Source organism: Adiantum capillus-veneris, chromosome 7 (assembly GCF_014529385.1).
Source record: "Adiantum capillus-veneris isolate H3 chromosome 7, ASM1452938v2, whole genome shotgun sequence".
Lineage (NCBI taxonomy): Eukaryota > Viridiplantae > Streptophyta > Polypodiopsida > Polypodiales > Pteridaceae > Adiantum > Adiantum capillus-veneris.
In genome coordinates, this window is record NC_140937.1 from 70,944,626 (window position 1) to 70,961,714 (window position 17,089).

At 44.3% G+C, this 17,089-nt stretch overlaps 1 protein-coding gene and 1 pseudogene across 1 annotated transcript in view; both read left to right on the plus strand.

The window, feature by feature from the left end:
• The window catches only part of FAS2 (Transducin/WD40 repeat-like superfamily protein), a 100,412-nt gene that overhangs the window by 51,755 nt on the left and 31,568 nt on the right, over positions 1-17,089 (plus strand). The window lies entirely within an intron of this gene.
• LOC147454030 (uncharacterized) lies at positions 8,641-9,695 on the plus strand (annotated as a pseudogene).

Here is a 17,089-nt window from a genome sequence, read left to right on the forward strand (position 1 = left end):
CCTATTTAAGCGCATTGTCTGCTGGATTGTACGTTACTTGTGGAAACTGCCATTGTATGCATTTGTGGAGCCATACTTGGTTGTATTTGGCAATCCCAACCATTTCTGAGACTTGGTCTGGAAGATAGTCATTTCTGAGACTTGACTATACGCGATTTGCATTAGCCTTCGTGTGAGGGTCGATAGCGCGAGGTTTTTATTGAGCTGGGGGATTCTCAAATGTGGAGATCCTTTCGGTGATACAGGTAGCTGGAGCACCCTTTTTGTGACCTCGCCATAGGCTATGTACTAGTGAGTCCTACTTGATGCTCGGGTTCTATTGTTGACAGTTTATGCATACATATAGTCTATATTTTGGGTTCTTACTGCTCTATTTCTAGGGAAACTCTGTCAAAATTTTTCCAAGTTATGATGGCTGGTTTTTTGGTCTTTTGAGCCATTTATGCTGTTATGCTACTGAAATTTTGGCAAAATCAGAGGTTAAGTCAGGTGTGCCTTCTTGGGAGCTTCATGGTTGGCTTTAATGGATGATCAAAATGGCCCTCAATTCACTCCATTTCATTTAACTCAAGGAATCCAGATAAATGTTCATGTGTCCAGGAAGATTTTTTTCCAGCAGCGCATAGTCTTTACGTTCGGGCCTAGAAGATTACGAGAGATCTTGGAATGTCCTTTGCCTGTTGTAATTCCGATGATCAACTATGAAAACTCATTTGATGTGCATGTGTTTGTCCTTATCTAAAGTTGAGCTCCATTGAAGTTTCTGGGGATTGGGTAATCAAAAGTTTTGGGTTCTTGCACGTGTGTTCAAAGGGGTTCTCAAAGCATTGAAACTTGGGTAGCCATGGCTTTCTCTTATCCGGAGTTTCATGAAAGAAGTGATGAAGATGTGGAAGAATTTTTGGAAAAGATAGAGGTTGCCTGCATTAGCAACCAGATTCATGATCCTGCGCAGATGCTACGTCTTCTCCAAATCTGTTTGAAGAGTGATGCACGAGTTTGGTCCAAAGCATTTGAAGAGAAGTTGCATGTGGCTGATCCACCCGTAACATTGAGTTGGGACAATCTAAGGCATGGAGTGGAAGTGGAGTTCGTGAAGATAGAAGATCCTGACAAAGTGTGGCAAGAAGTACAAGGTTTGGTGCAGAAGGAGGGTGAGCCAGTAGATGCGTACATACGTAAGTTTTCATTGGCATGGGAGCGGATGTGCAAGGCCTTAGCACCACAGGTACCCACGCCTGACATGATGAAGAAGGACAGGTTCTTAGCTGGTCTTTGGGAGAATATAGGTTGGAGAGTTGAGCTAAAGAAGCCTAGGACATATGAAGATGCACTAGAGGTAGCAAAGAACAAAGAGTGGTAGCTGAGGAAAATGAGCCAGTTAGGGGTGGAGTCTTTGCCAATGAGGTCTGAATTTCAGCCTATAGAATCTTTACAAGGTCGCATGTCAGGGGTTCATCACGAACCAGTGGTTCCTGTTACTACTCAGGTTATGCCAGCAGTGGTCACTACAGCAGTGCAAGATGATGGGCTAAGGCAAGACATGAGGCAAATGGTAGATTTGATGAAGAATCTCAGCCTAAACATGCTAGGTCAAGTGGGAAATAATCGAGATCGAGGGAGGTATGCAAATCAGCCAAGAGGTGAAGAAAGACCTAGGAATGGTGTTGGACAAAGCAATGATAGGTACTGGAGCCAGACGCCCACATGTTATAATTGTGGAGAGTTGGGTCACATCAGCCCGCAATGTGATAAGCCACCAAGGAAGGGGGGAGACATGTATCCATTGCCAAGACAGGTGTTAACTAGGTCAAATGATTATGGCATCGAACTTAAGGGAGACGAAGGAACCAGTGGACTGACCCAGGAGGAAAAGGGAAAGACAAACGTGCTAAGTGTAGTCACCTTGGAGAAGGCATCAAAGCTAGAGGACCACAGAGGAAAAGGAAGGAAGAAGTGCCCCAGGTCCTAGTAAGAAGAAAGGAAAGATACATGAAAGCGAGGATGTCAAGGCCAAGAGGAAAAAGAGAGCTTGTCGAAAGTTTCATGTTTCAGATTTTCCACTAGGAGATGGGCAATTAAGCTATGACTTGAAGGAGGATCTGACGAGCAGGAAGAAAGATGTTACTCTTGGGCAGCTTATAGAGATGGTGCCTAAGCTAAAGCGACAGTGGAAGAGGATGGTTAACCCAATGGAGAAAGAGCTAGAGTGAGGTTCAGTAAAGGTGTTGGCAATGGATGAGCTACCAGACATTTGTCCAATAGTAGATGTGTGGCATAAAAGGAAAAATTTGCGACAAGGTTATGTGGATGGCGGAGCCCAAATATGTGTCATAACACACTCATGCGTTGAGAAGTTGGGTCTCACAGTGGTTGGGGTGTCAGGTTTTCGGATCAGATTGGCAAACCATCAAAAAGTAAAATGCTTGGGTGTTGTAAAGAGCTTAGAAGTGGAAACATATGATGCAAAGGTAGTGGTTGATTTTCATGTGATGCCAGCAGGGTTGGGAGCATATCCTATTATACTGGGCAGACCATGGTTACGTGTAGTGGGAGCTGTTCAAGATTGGCGACATGGTACGATTAGCCTCTATGGAAAGATAGGTACCAAGAAGCTTTATAATATGGACACAAGGAAACGATTAGAGGAGCTTTATGAAGATGAGGACGAGTCTAGTGATGAAGACTCTTTCACGGTGACAGATGAGGACAGTGATAGCACTACCAGCAGTGATGAGGATGCTGATGTTGCATTTCATTTGATGCACAAAGAAATACAGGAGTTTGGTTTAGTTGCATTTGCGAATGAGGTTGAAGATGAAAGTGAAGGGCCTTATGAAGTGATTGAAGGGTTGATGCAAACCAAGGTTGAGTTGTCAAAGAAGCAGGAATTGATGACACAAATGATCAGTGGAGACCTCTCAGCTATGGAGAAGGAGATATATTTGCACATACTGGCTAGTTTTCCTGATTTGTTCATTACTTCAGAATTAAAGGCCTGTTAAAAAAGTTCGAAGCATGGAGCATCAGACACATTGAACGTGCTCTAAATGGAGAGGCACATGAAGCAGCTCAAGGCATGATTGGGGAGCTATTTGTGTTGAGGACCACTTTACCTCTTTATCATGGCCAGGAAAGTTTGGCCCAAGAAGAGGAGTTTTTGCTAACAGGAATCATTCCAAAGGAGATTCAGAAGTCTAATAAGTATGGCTTTGTGCGTAGAGCATACAGGTACAAATTGATTGGTGATGTCTCATACATGAAAGGGATTGATCTCGTGTTGAGACGTGTACGCTGGCGGGAGGAGCTTTACAGTGTGTTGGAAGAGAATCATGAAGGCGCATGTGGTGGCCATTTTGCTCTAAAGATCACCTTGCATAAGATTTTGCAAGAGGGGTATGTATGGCCTAGTTTGCACAAGGATGTTCACCATTGGTGTAGGTCTTGCAATAGGTGTCAAGCATTTGGGAATAGAGTGTTGAAGCCAGAGCTACGAAAAACCATTATGGTGTTTGATGTGTTTGAAAAGTGGGGGATTGATGCAATAGGCCCGTTACCTATCACAAGCAGGGGCAAAAGCTATATTTTGACGGCAATGGACTATCTTTCTAGATGGGAAGAGTCTATAGCAGTAAAACAGATCTCTGCAAAGGATGTGGCAAAATTTGTCTATGATGAAATATGTTGCAAGTTTGGGGTGCCACTGGAGCTACTTTCAGATAAGGGGCCTGGCTTTAGAGCTAAACTGCTAGATTTTTTATGTGCAAAGATGAAGATTAGGCACTAGCATACCACTCCTTATTACCCACAGTGTAATGGCTTAAATTAAAGATTCAATGGTGAGTTGGTACACATTCTTTCGAAAGTGACACAGCACCAAGAAAAGAATTGGGATTTGGAATTGCCTAGTGCATTATGGGCTTATCGTACTTCGGTGAAGACAGGTACAGGGTTTACTCCATTTCATTTGGTGTATGGAAAAGAAGCACTATTGCCTGTGGAAGTAAAGTTGCCTGCGGTCAAGATGTTAGAGAAGTTGCTTGGGCCGCCTAGTGATGCATTCGAAGAGAGGCTCTTACAACTACAAGAGCTTCAGCTCGATAGGATGAGTGCATTGGAACATGATGGGCAGATGCAAGATAGGGCTTTAGCAAAGATAAATGAAAAGGTCAAAAGTAAGGGTATCAAGAAGCATGACTTGGTTTTGCGCTACAACAGTAAGCTGGACAACACCTTCCAAAAGAAGTTTCAAATTAAGTGGGAAGGCCCTTTCAAGGTAGTGGAGTGTTTTCCAAATGGCACATATCAGCTGGCTAACCTGGATGGTGTTCTACATAAGTCAAGGGTAAATGGATTGCGTCTTAAATTGTATCATGCTAGATTGATGATGGTGGAGCAAGATGAACTGTCTGTGGAGCGAGCAATGTTGGTGAAGGATGAGGAGACTTGTGATGCGGCGAGTCTCATATCGCTCTTTGCTGCTGCTGATCATGAATGATCTAACAGGCTAGGGGAGGGGCAAATTATGTCAGGAGTTTTTTGGAGCAAGGGATTGCGCATATGTACATACACATGCATGGTGCATCAAATAAAGAATTGCCCATTTTCCACAGCCAGGTGGTTACGTGGGGTCCACATGTGTACAGGTAGGACAGCATGTACATAGTGCGTCGATTTTCACTATCACCAGTACCAGTATGGTTTTTTATACAATAATGAGGAGTTTATAGCGCGTAAAACTTCTCGAAGAAGCTATCCGCGGGCCGACGACATGAGGTAAGTAGGTGCGTCAGATGGCATCTAGTGGCGTCAGCAGGGCGAACGGGGTCAATATTTGCACGTGGATGAGGACAGACACAACGTGGGTGTTTTCTTGTGAGAGTTATGCAGAAAGGTCATCATTAGGACCACTTTTTGGGGCCACTTCACGTGGTTGCGAGACGCATTATTGAAAAGAAATGAGTGCCAGGTGTGCGGATGATGCAAAAAGGTGACAACTATGCACTGCGAGGTCAGTTTTTGGCCTGTTCGGGATCCGTTTGAGGTCATCTAAAAGGCCAAGGGTGCCCAACTAAAAAATCTAAGTGTGGGATGAAAAAACAGAGAGAAGACGAGAAAAAACGTGGAGAAGAGAGGAGGAATAGCCGCAGGTGTGTTTTTGCTCATTTTGGAGCTTGTTTTGGCTGTAAACTGCTCATCCGAGGTCGGATTTGAGCACTTTGACATTGTAGACTGGGGTTTTGGGCCGTTCCGGACGCGATGGCGCTGTCCATTTTGCCAAATTCCTCACTCTTTTCCTGTTGTTTTTGTGTGTAAGTTTCTCCTATGAGCGAAGTTTCTGCTCTAGTTTGTGATTGTATCTAGCTTATTTTACCCATATTGTGTGAGCTATTTGCCCCATTGGTGTTGGCCCAAGCTCAATTGTATCTAAACATAAAAAATTCTCCTCTTTTGAGCTGAGTTTTTTGGGTGTGTGTGTGTGTGTTTGTCTGTGTGGAGTGGGCAAGTGGATAGTCTCTCTCCTCTCACTCCAGAGAGGTGTTCCCTTCCCTGTCTCGGCCAGGTGTGTTGTCTAAGCTGAGTGGTGCCCCATAGTGTGTGTGTATCTTCCCAAGAGTGTGTCGGGTTGTTATAGAGGCGTTGTGTGTGTTTTCATCCCGCTCACAACGTGACAGCACCACACGCACACACACATGAGCATACATCAACACAAAGTTCAGCGTACCGAGTTTCTGTCATGACTCCGTAGATCAAGGGCAGACTCAACCATAATGAAGCCTAGCACTAAAAGAAGCATTAAATCGAAAAAATTAGCACAAAAATGAGGTAGTTGATAGAGCATATGCACCACAAAAGATAGAAAGAATTAGCACAATATCAATTGGTCGTAACTCGGACAAAAACTTCACAATGTGAAGTATGCGTCGTTCCGAGGTTCAGACAATATCAAAACAATACTTCTCACTACTCCACCCGGGAGCAAAATCGCCAATCAATGAAACCAGTATTAAAACCAGAGTCAAACAATTCAAATCGGCACCCATACAGGTTTAAAACAAATACCATCCATTTCAAACAAATTTCAAACAATACTTCCTCAAACATAGTTCAAAAGTATCTACAAAACAACTAGAAAGTTCATTCAGGTTTTTGTTCGGACAACCGAACTTTGAGGACGATTGGCTTGTCCTTTTGAATGAGGATAATAGTTCGGTTCTGAATGTGGAGAGTCGAATCATTCTTGCCATGCCAAGGCATGTCCAAGAGAACGTTGCAATTGCCGAACTTCATGATGTGGAAATCCGCTTTTTCATGATAAGCTTGGAAGAGCCATCGAGGGAGACTCCAGCAAAGGATCAAAGGCATTCTAGCACGACACCCAGATTGTCATTGAGGACCTATTCTACATTTTCACATTTCACATTTCAGTTTTCCTTATTACTTTCAGTACTTTTTGTAGTTGTACTTCAGACATTGTATTAGATTCACCACTTTGTATCTGATGGTCTCATAGGTCATTTTGGCCTTTTGAAGACGTTAATATATCATTTCATCTGTGTGTGTGTGTGTGTGTGTGTGTGTCTGCGCAGCTAGAGCAAAAACAAACCCAGACATCTCTGATCCTCGTATCGCATGACTCTAGAGAGTGGTCCAAATCCCTATCTGAATAAGTAGTGGAAGCGGCCTCGTATCTCGTAGTAGACGGGGGAGTGGCATGTGTAGTGCAACTCTGTCTCAGGCTCCATGTCACACAGAGGGCATGTCCTAGCCTCTGCTGGTACTCCGTTGTATCTCCCATTCTCGATCCTCAACTGGTGTGAAGATGTGCGTATTTGGCCAATAGCACATCGTATCCCATGAGACAAGTGGATGTCCATGTATTTGGGCCTCGTCACAAAACCGTCCTCCGTAAGCTTGAGAAGATGCTCTCTGTAGAAAGCCATCTTCGTGCCCAGCTCTTGTACTGGCTGTATCCATGTCCTCCAGGTGTCGAGGTGAGTCAAGTCCTGACGGATGAGCCTGGTGATCTCGGACTGTGTAAGAGTCGGAGAGGGTGCATCCAGTGTGTACTAGAAGGGGGGCAATCTGTCTATGCTAAACCCATGCATCTGAAACCATGATGTCATCTCCCCATACCAGCATGTTGTATCTCCCTGCATGGCTAACTGTCGAGAGGACTCAAGTGCAAGGCGGGCATATCTGTCTCTGGGAAGTTCCCACATGCGGTGTATGAAGGAGACAGATCTAGTGAGTGCCTCAACCACTAGTGGGGGGGCAGCTAGCTCTGCTCGGATGATGGCACGTGGTACTGAAGTAATGAGCCGCGAGATCATAGAGACCAGAGGTTTCTCAATGTCTCCCCATCCATCAGTGCGACCCGTCCTCCCGTGATGATCCAATAAAGGTCCCCATATCTCGGCTCCAGCACAACAAAGCTTGTCGCCTTACACCAGAGGCACACTGATCGATCAAGCCACCGAGATGGGGAGATCCAGACGCCCACGACTACAGAGGACTACACAGCATCGACGGAGGCTGCATCAGAGGATCCGGATCACTTTGGCCTGACATGCATGACGCCCGGTCAGACTACATCCCAGCTAGCTGCTTAGTTAGTTCACACCTAGCAATTTAGGATTCCATAGCATAGTATTTTTATTTTGTCATTTTGTTACTTTTGCTACTCTAACTTTGTATCAGATCCACCACATTATAACCTTCTGGTCTCATAGGTCACTTTGGCCTTTTGAAGACGTTAATATAACATTTCATTTCATTTCATTTCCTCTCTCTCTCTCTCTCTCTCTCTCTCTCTCTCTCTCTCTCTCTCTCTCTTTCTCTCTCAGGACCATCATTGAGGAGGGCAGAGCACATGGGAGACGGATATATTGTACCTTTGTGGACTTTCGTAAAGCATTTGACATGGTACCAAGAGCTCGATTGATGCGCAGACTATCGGAGATGGGGGTGCCCATAGAGGTGATTTGGGGGATTATGGCTTTGTACAGATCAATGATGGGACGGGTACGCACTCCGGAAGGGGTATCTGATTTAGTTCACTCTACCATTGGAGTGAAACAAGGCTGCCCATTGTCTCCTACTCTATTTGGTATGTATGTTGATGAGGTGTCTGATTACATCGATAGAGAGGGTGACAGAGGTGCACAATTGGCAGGGACGTGGATCCCATTGTTGCTATATGCTGATGATATTGTGTTGATATCTGACTCACCAGAAGGTATGCAACGACAGTTGGATGCACTACGCAGTTTTGCAGAGGATAGTGGATTGTGTGTAAACCTAGGTAAAACCAAGGTTATGGTGTTTAACACCACACCGCAATGGGTCAGAAGATCAGTACCCACTTTCAAATATGGTCAGGAGATTGTGGAGTATACAGATGCATACACTTACATGGGGGTAGTCTTTACTGGGCCGAGATTTTCCTTGAGAAGAGCAACAGAGACTAGACTAACTAGAGCTGGTGCGGCTCTAGGAGGAATGGAGAGGATGTGTTCGCAGGTTCAGTTCCAGGAACCTAGGACAAAGTTATGGCTCTTTGATACTCTGGTTGCCTCTACTATGTTATATGGGGTGCAGGTTTGGGGACCTTCTGTAGGCCAGGAGGGTTGGAGGCGTATGGAGAAGCCCCTGGTATCCATGATCTCTCGGCTGATTAGAGCCAAGCCTTCCGTACCACATGGTATCATTCGAGAGGAATTAGCTGCCCCCCCTACGGAGATTGAGGCGCTAACTAGATCAGTCTCCTTTGTACATAGTCTGTGGGATACTACCAGAGACAGATATGTCAGGGTGGCTCTAGAGTCCTCCAGACAATTAGCTCTTAATGGGGATACATCATGCTAGTATGCACAGATGGCATCATGGTTTCAGACACATGGTTTCACCATGGACAGGTTGCCTCCTTTTCAATACTCTCTACAGGCACCCTTAGGTCTTTCATGCGGGTAGAGATTAATAGACTCATTTGTCAGGATCTGATCCAGTTGGACACGAGGAGGACATGGATAGAGCCGATACAAGAGTTGGGCACAAAGATGGCTTTTTATAGAGAGCATTTTCTCCACCTCACGGGGGATGGGTTTGTGATTAGACCTAGCTATATGGACAGGCATGTTTCTCATGGTGTGCGATGTGCCATTGGCTAGATACGAACGTCCACTCATCAGCTCGAGATTGAGACTGGCAGATTCAGAGGCACACCAGCAGATAGCAAGATATGCCGCTTATGCCATCTAGAGCCATAGACAGAGGTACATTACATATGTCATTGCACAGTGTACTATCAGATACGAGGCCGTTTTCATTGTCTATTCAGAGAAGGTTTTGGGCCTCTATCTAGGGTCATGAGATACGAGGATCAGAGATGTCTTGGGCTATATCTACTTGAGCTACACAGCCATAGAGAAACTTTACTAAGGAGAGTTGAAGAGAGACAACCCCACAGACAAATCACAGATTTTTTTACACTAGATATTGTACACCAAAAAGAACAGACAGAGGAGCAACCAACAGTGGAGAGGTCTACCCCCACTACTTGCATTCTCATTGACCGAGCATTGGAGCTAGGGAGATCTAGACGACCCCGATGGAAAAGAGGAGCTACACAGTTTCCAAGGAGGCTACAGCAAAGGATTCGAGCCATACTTTTTCGTTGTCAAGAGTGCAGATAAAGATGGATCTCTATGAAGATAGATGTCACAAACAGGAGCGCATAACAATATAAAATACATTCGGATAAATAGAATTTATCACTTAATACTGAAGCCAGAGTATATAGAGAGAAATAGATAAAGGGAGAGAGATAGAGAGTGAGAAGATCGACACAGTACTGGGGACCAGAAGATGGGTTGGTTCCCCCCTCGTAATAGTATCTTTATTACTAAGGAGAAGTCTATACAAGCACTTGAACCGAACGTATTACCACGTTCGTTCTAGAATAAGACTTGATGGTTCTCGGAAGCCTCAACTTCCGATTCCAAGGGCAAAACCCTATTCCAAGGAACTTCCGTTCCTTATTCCAATTCCTCGAGAATCAAGGTTCTCGCCTCTGGATCTCTCCTTCCAGACTCAAGGCATGACATCCCTGCAACTCTCTTTTAGAACTCTATTTCCAGAGTCCTCTTCCCGCACAACAACTCTGCTTTCTCGGACACGAAGTCCTTACTTGGGAATCCCAACTTCCGGATCGCAACTTGAGAGACTACCTCCCTTCGATCCGTGGATCTACTTCTCAAACTCGGGTACGAAACCCCTGAGCTGATTTGGCTCTAGTTCCTCAGAGCAATTTTCTCCTACAGAGCCTCATACCTTTCTCTGCTCCTACTCCCTCACTAAGAGGAAGTACACGTGCAAACAAATACTCAGAGTTCATAACATGAAAATCGTTACCTTCAAAGTCTCGACGCTCGAAACGCAACTCCGTTCTCGAAAAGCAATTCCCCAGAAGAGATCTCTCCATAGAAAATCCTCTCTTCCAATCCTACACACAAAAGAGATGTGTTCTCCGGTTCCTTCTCATAAATCAGCCCCGTCTACGACGTTTAGGGGCTGAAAACAGAGAAAAACAGCAGCTTGTCGCGATGGAAACACGCTCCGTAGGCACTTCTTCGCGAGGGAACTCACGCACTGGGTCTTGGCGACATCTGGTACACTTGGGGCAGCCATGGGCATCACCGGCAACGTCTTCTGTACGGCTGAAATCTGCAGCAGCATCTCCTCCTTGCAAAGATTGGTCCTCCCCTCTGAGTGAGGGCATGTGATGCTTTTATAGCTCCTAGCCACGGGCACGAATAGCTACTCGCGTAGAGATCGCGGCTGGGTTTTTCTTTTTTCTTTTTTCTTTTTTTTCCTGCCAGAAAAAGAGAGAGAGAAAACGCTGGCTGATCTGTTGCCTTATTTATCAGATGGCTGCCCACTTATTAAGTAGGCGGCCGGCGTATTTTAAAAATAGTCTGAACTTGCCCAAAAACTCAATAAAACCTTATAAGTTAAAAACAATGCTTTCACAGCACTTCCCAGGTGTCCCTAGTTGCAATTGCAATGCAGACATAGACTTCCTCGCGGAAAAGCATCTGCTTTCCCGAAAAGCAATCCCGCTTTCTCAGAAAGCATCTGTTTTTCCTTTCCTCTGAACCCATCTTCATTCAAGTGCTTGCCTTTCCTTGTGCACAATTCTAACACAGTTCGGAATTTCCTCTCGACTATGGATATTTCCTTTCCGATGCACCCGTCACCCACCTTGTGATGCATCAGGAATACCCATCACCTAGTCACTTTTTACCGAACTTATGGTACAATCTCCTTCACGATGCTCTATGTCACCCACCCTATGACGCATCAGAGATGTCCGTTCCCGGATGGTCGGATACTTCTTTCCGATGCTCCCTGTCACCCATCCGATATGATGCATCAGAAGTACTCGTTCCTGGTGACCTTACAGATATTCCCGTTCTCAGTGCTCCCGTCATTACTTTGAATGACGCACTAGGAATACTCTGTACTCGGACGTCTCCAATGAGAAAAGCCCTCTCACTTAAAATTCCAATAATTCATTTAGAATTATTTTTCATGTTGTTCCAAGCGAGAAAACCCTCTCACTTATAAATCCAATAATTCATTTAGAATTATTTTTCTGTCAGATAAAGCCAATTTAGCAACATCCTTCTCACTTATAAACAGTTGACCTCAACTGTAGAGGTCCAAATGAACTGCCGAGGAGAAATCGGAAAAATTCTAAATCGCGCTCAATGGTGAGTTGAGCTGGTCCTTTCTTAGAAGAGAACTTAAAAAAATGAATTAAACAAAAATTCAATAATTCAATACTTACCTTACCGGTTCATGTCCTTCCTCTAGTACCTCGAGGATATCCTTCACCATTCATTAAACTTACGAGCCATGTAAGAACTCGTCTATTAACTCAATCCACCTTCTCAATCCCGAGAAGAATAATCCTCCTAGAAATCAATCTAGGTATCTGTCCTTGCGCATAATCCTGCATTGTTAGTCGAGAGGGTATTAAACCTCTTGTGTCGTCCCACCTAGAGAATGTCGAGAGCATTAAGCTCATGTGAATCTTCCTGTGGCAGACAAAGTGTGCCACCTTACCAACGTAAGTTCTTTTTTTGGGCCTTTGCTTTGGATAGGCCAATTGTTCTGATTCAAAGTTTCTTTATCCGAGACTCTGTTAACTTGATTCCGTCTTCTCAAATTCGAGAAGAATAATCTTCCTAGAAATCAATCTAGGTATTTGTCCTTGCGCATAATCCTGCGTTGTTAGTCCAGAGGGTTAAACCTCTTGTGTCCTCCCACATAGGGAATGCCCAAGTCATAGAGCATTAAGCTCGATGTCTTTCTTTCACAATTTGCGATCACCTTAAAGAAGGTTCTTGTTCCGGGCCGTCGCTCAACGTAGGCGAATGGTTCCAATCCGAAGATTCCTTGTGCACGGCGGCACTTCCTTCCAATCTTTTCCTCCTACAAGTTATTATCACCAACAGTGTTTTCCTGACGCCCATTAGCGTCTCTTCCTTGCAGAGGCCATCCTTGCAAGCATCTAGGACTCCTCGCAAAATCTTAGGCATATAAAATTCTAGCCATATCATTCTGTGAACATAAGTTCAAACTCGGCCCACTTAAGGGCGAACACGCTTTAGATCTCAATGATGTTCTCCCATATGTGGTTAAGGTAATTCTTACCATTTTTAAAACGGTTGGCAAATTTTACTCTTACGAACATAATAGTTCGAATTTATTCAAGCAGCGTGTAAATGCTACTTGACCTGCTCATGGAGAAACATATACCGCAACCAAAAGTTGCTACTGTAATGGTAAAAGCACATAGCGTACTCAATAATCAACGACCATCAGAAAACCTCTTCTCCGTAGAGAAACTCAAATTCCTTCTACCGAACACATCTCAAATAGAGTTCTCGTGTCAGAATAACCTTGCGCGCAAAAAGGCGCTCAAGAGAGTAAAACAAACTCCCGTCCAGTTCCTTGGCATAGTTCTGCATCTTCGTGTGTTATCCATGTACCCAAAGGTGTACATAATTCTTAAGCTGTGTTAGAGTTTTGATGAACCTGGGAAATTACCTTCCCTTTGTAAGATCCTTAGAGCGAAGATGCTCAACCTGACGATCCCTTGGCTCGATCTTAGAGCAAAACCCGCTCATTAAATAAACTAGGATTTCAATCCTTGGATTCTCGAGCACAGTCCGTAGTCGTCGCTTGTTCCTTCCCTCATAAAGAGAGTGTTCATTCACTTGTGCGAAAAGCACTACCATGTTCTCCCTTACCGGGTAGAGGGTGTTGGTTCATAAGGTACTCAAGCTTAGTGAAAGTTGTTCTTGGTTGAAATCTCAGAATGGTTCCTTCCTTTCTGCCGTCCTATCCGCAATAGCAAGTAATTTGTTGGTGAACTACCGGATATGAGATCAATAGTTGACCTTCCGGATATTTGAGCAAACCAATCCATCGCATAAAGCAATGTTTCAACTCAATTCTACTCTCATAAACACTCGAGAGTGATTGTCCTGGTTAGACACATGCATATCTCGTGCATAAAAGCAATACGCAGTTTATGAGTTCCTCAAAGATTTAACTTTGATCAAAGACCTACCCTCTCACTTAAAGTTTGAGGGTCTTCTATTCAAAAACTTAGGAGTTAGATTGAATTCCCTTACTCCAAACTTTCTCCGGATAGCAACGTATCCTTCGAGGAGAGGTAACAAAAATTCATTGTTTCTGTGTTCAATGGTTCCCGTCCCACTACGGGGATTAAAGTCTATGTACACTAAGGTGTACACTTTCAGCTTTTATCGCTGACTCCACCATCTGCTGCAAAGTATCTTGCAGATGCGTCTACAAAATTCGGGCAAAAGTCCTTCGTTAAATTTCTTCATCTTTCCTTCCTCAAAGAGGATCAAGAGTGGAGCTACCTTGGCAAGAGTGAACCACTACTTGCTTGGACTCGCTCGTATTTCTATTGGGCAAACCGATCCCAATCTTCTTGGATGCCTTCCTCAAAGCGTAGAGGAAAAAAATTTGTCGAAAAATTCAGCCTTAAATTGAATCCAAGCCTTGTTGTAAGTTCCTTGCAGAGCTTTGGTATACCACCAAGTACTTGCAATCCCCTTGAGGTGTTTGGTCACAATACCTCACCTTCGACGCTTTTCAAAAATTGCCGTTTGCAAAGGCAACTTGAAACTGTCAAATGAAAGCGCTAGCTTTCGGAACATCTTCCCTTCTGTCAAAAGTATGAAACTTCACCGGAGTGTTCCTAGGTCTAGAGACCTTCTTCATATCCTTCCCGAGATGACGGGATTTCTTGGCTATGGTTATGGTTTGATGTTCATGGATATTTTGAGGATTCTTAAGGATCTTGAGCATTCCGCTCCTTGGATTCTCTACGTTCTTGAGGATCATGCTCTTGTCGCCTTCTCAGAGAATCCCAAGTCTTGTGTCGACTTCTTGCAGAGAGAAAAAAAATTTCCCAACTTTGAGAGCTTTTCCTACAAGACTTAGGTTTCCGCCTGCTTACTTCTCCATTGGCTTGTCATGGCTTCTTTCCGTATCTTCCCAGAGTCGTCCTCCTTTACAGAGAAAGAGAGGAGAATATGCTCTGATACCACTGTCACAAACAGGAGCGCATAACAATATAAAATACATTCGGATAAATAGAATTTATCACTTAATACTGAAGCCAGAGTATATAGAGAGAAATAGATAAAGGGAGAGAGATAGAGAGTGAGAAGATCGACACAGTACTGGGGACCAGAAGATGGGTTGGTCCCCCCCCCGTAATAGTATCTTTATTACTAAGGAGAAGTCTATACAAGCACTTGAACCGAACGTATTACCACGTTCGTTCTAGAATAAGACTTGATGGTTCTCGGAAGCCTCAACTTCCGATTCCAAGGGCAAAACCCTATTCCAAGGAACTTCCGTTCCTTATTCCAATTCCTCGAGAATCAAGGTTCTCGCCTCTGGATCTCTCCTTCCAGACTCAGGGCATGACATCCCTGCAACTCTCTTTTAGAACTCTATTTCCAGAGTCCTCTTCCCGCACAACAACTCTGCTTTCCCGGACACGAAGTCCTTACTTGGGAATCCCAACTTCCGGATCGTAACTTGAGAGACTACCTCTCTCCGATCCGTGGATCTACTTCTCAAACTCGGGTACGAAACCCTTGAGCTGATTTGGCTCTAGTTCCTCAGAGCGCTTTTCTCCTGCAGAGGCTCATACCTTCCTCTCCTCCTACTCCCTCACTAAGAGGAAGTAGTACACCTACAAACAAATACTCAGAGTTCATAACATGAAAATCGTTACCTTCAAAGTCTCGACGCTCGAAACGCAACTCCGTTCTCGAAAAGCAATTCCCTGGAAAAGATCTCTCCATAGAAAATCCTCTCTTCGAATCCTACACACAAAAGAGGTGTGTTCTCCGGTTCCTTCTCATAAATCAGCCTCGTCTACGACGTTTAGGGGCTGAAAACAGAGAAAAACAGCAGCTTGTCGCGATGGAAACACGCTCCGTAGCACTTCTTCGCGAGGAAACTCGCGCACTGGGTCTTGGCGACATCTGGTACACTTGGGGCAGCCATGGGCATCACCGGCAACATCTTCTTTACGGCTGAAATCTGCAGCAGCATCTCCTCCTTGCAAAGATTGGTCCTCCCCCCTGAGTGAGGGCATGTGATGCTTTTATAGCTCCTAGCCACGGGCAAGAATAGTTGATCGCGTAGAGATCACGGCCGGGTTTTTTTTTTTTTTTCACTGCCAGAAAAAGAGAGAGAGAAAACGCTGGTTGATCTGTTGCCTTACTTATCAGATGGCTGCCCACTTATTAAGTGGGCGGCCGGCGTATTTTAAAAATAGTCTGAACTTGCCCAAAAACTCAATAAAACCTTATAAGTTAAAAACAATGCTTTCACAACACTTCCCAGGCGTCCCTAGCTGCAATCACATGCACAGTTGCAATGCAGACATAGACTTCCTCGCGGGAAAGCATCTGCTTTCCCGAAAAGCAATCCCGCTTTCTCAGAAAGCATCTGTTTTTCCTCAAAGTTTTCTCTGAACCCATCTTCATTCAAGTGCTTGCCTTTCCTTGTGCACAATTCTAACACAGTTCGGAATTTCCTCTCGACTATGGATATTCCCTTTCCGATGCACCCGTCACCCACCTTGTGACGCATCAGAAATACCCATCACCTAGTCACTTCCTACTGAACTTACGGTACAATCTCCTTCACGATGCTCTATGTCACCCATCCTATGACGCATCAGAGATGTCCGTTCCCGGATGGTCGGATACTTCTTTCCGATGCTCCCTGTCACCCATCCGATATGACGCATTAAAAGTACCCGTTCCTGGTGGCCTTACAAATATTCCCGTTCTCAGTGCTCCCGTCATTACTTTGAATGACGCACTAGGAATACTCTGTACTCGGATGTCTCCAGTGAGAAAAGCCCTCTCACTTAAAATTCCAATAATTCATTTAGAATTATTTTTCGTGTTGTTCCAAGCGAGAAAACCCTCTCACTTATACATCCAATAATTCATTTAGAATTATTTTACTGTCAGATAAAGCCAATTTAGCAACAATAGATCTCTACTTCCCTCCCAAATTGTCTACACATTGTATAGCTCAGTTCACACATCTCACGCCTTTCGCCTTTCACACCTATTCGCCTTTCACACCTATCCGCTTAGTTTAGGATTCCGCAGTATTTATATCTTGTTATCCCTAGTTGGATTTATTTTGTTAATCTGACTTGGTATCAGATACACCGCATTGTAACTTCCTGGTCTCTTTGGTCACTTTGGCCTTTTGAAGACGTTAATATAACATTTCTCTCTCTCTCTCTCTCTCTCTCTCTCTCTCTCTCTCTCTCGTCAGTCAATGATGTACTGCTAAGTCAGACAGTTTGGTGCAAATGATGGCTAAATCTTACAGGTTTTGCACGCAAATCACTAATACAGTGAGCCATTCAAGTCGTAACAGCAAACAATTATAAATTCAAAGGAGATAACCCACTCACAATACATGCAAAGGTTTTTAAGCC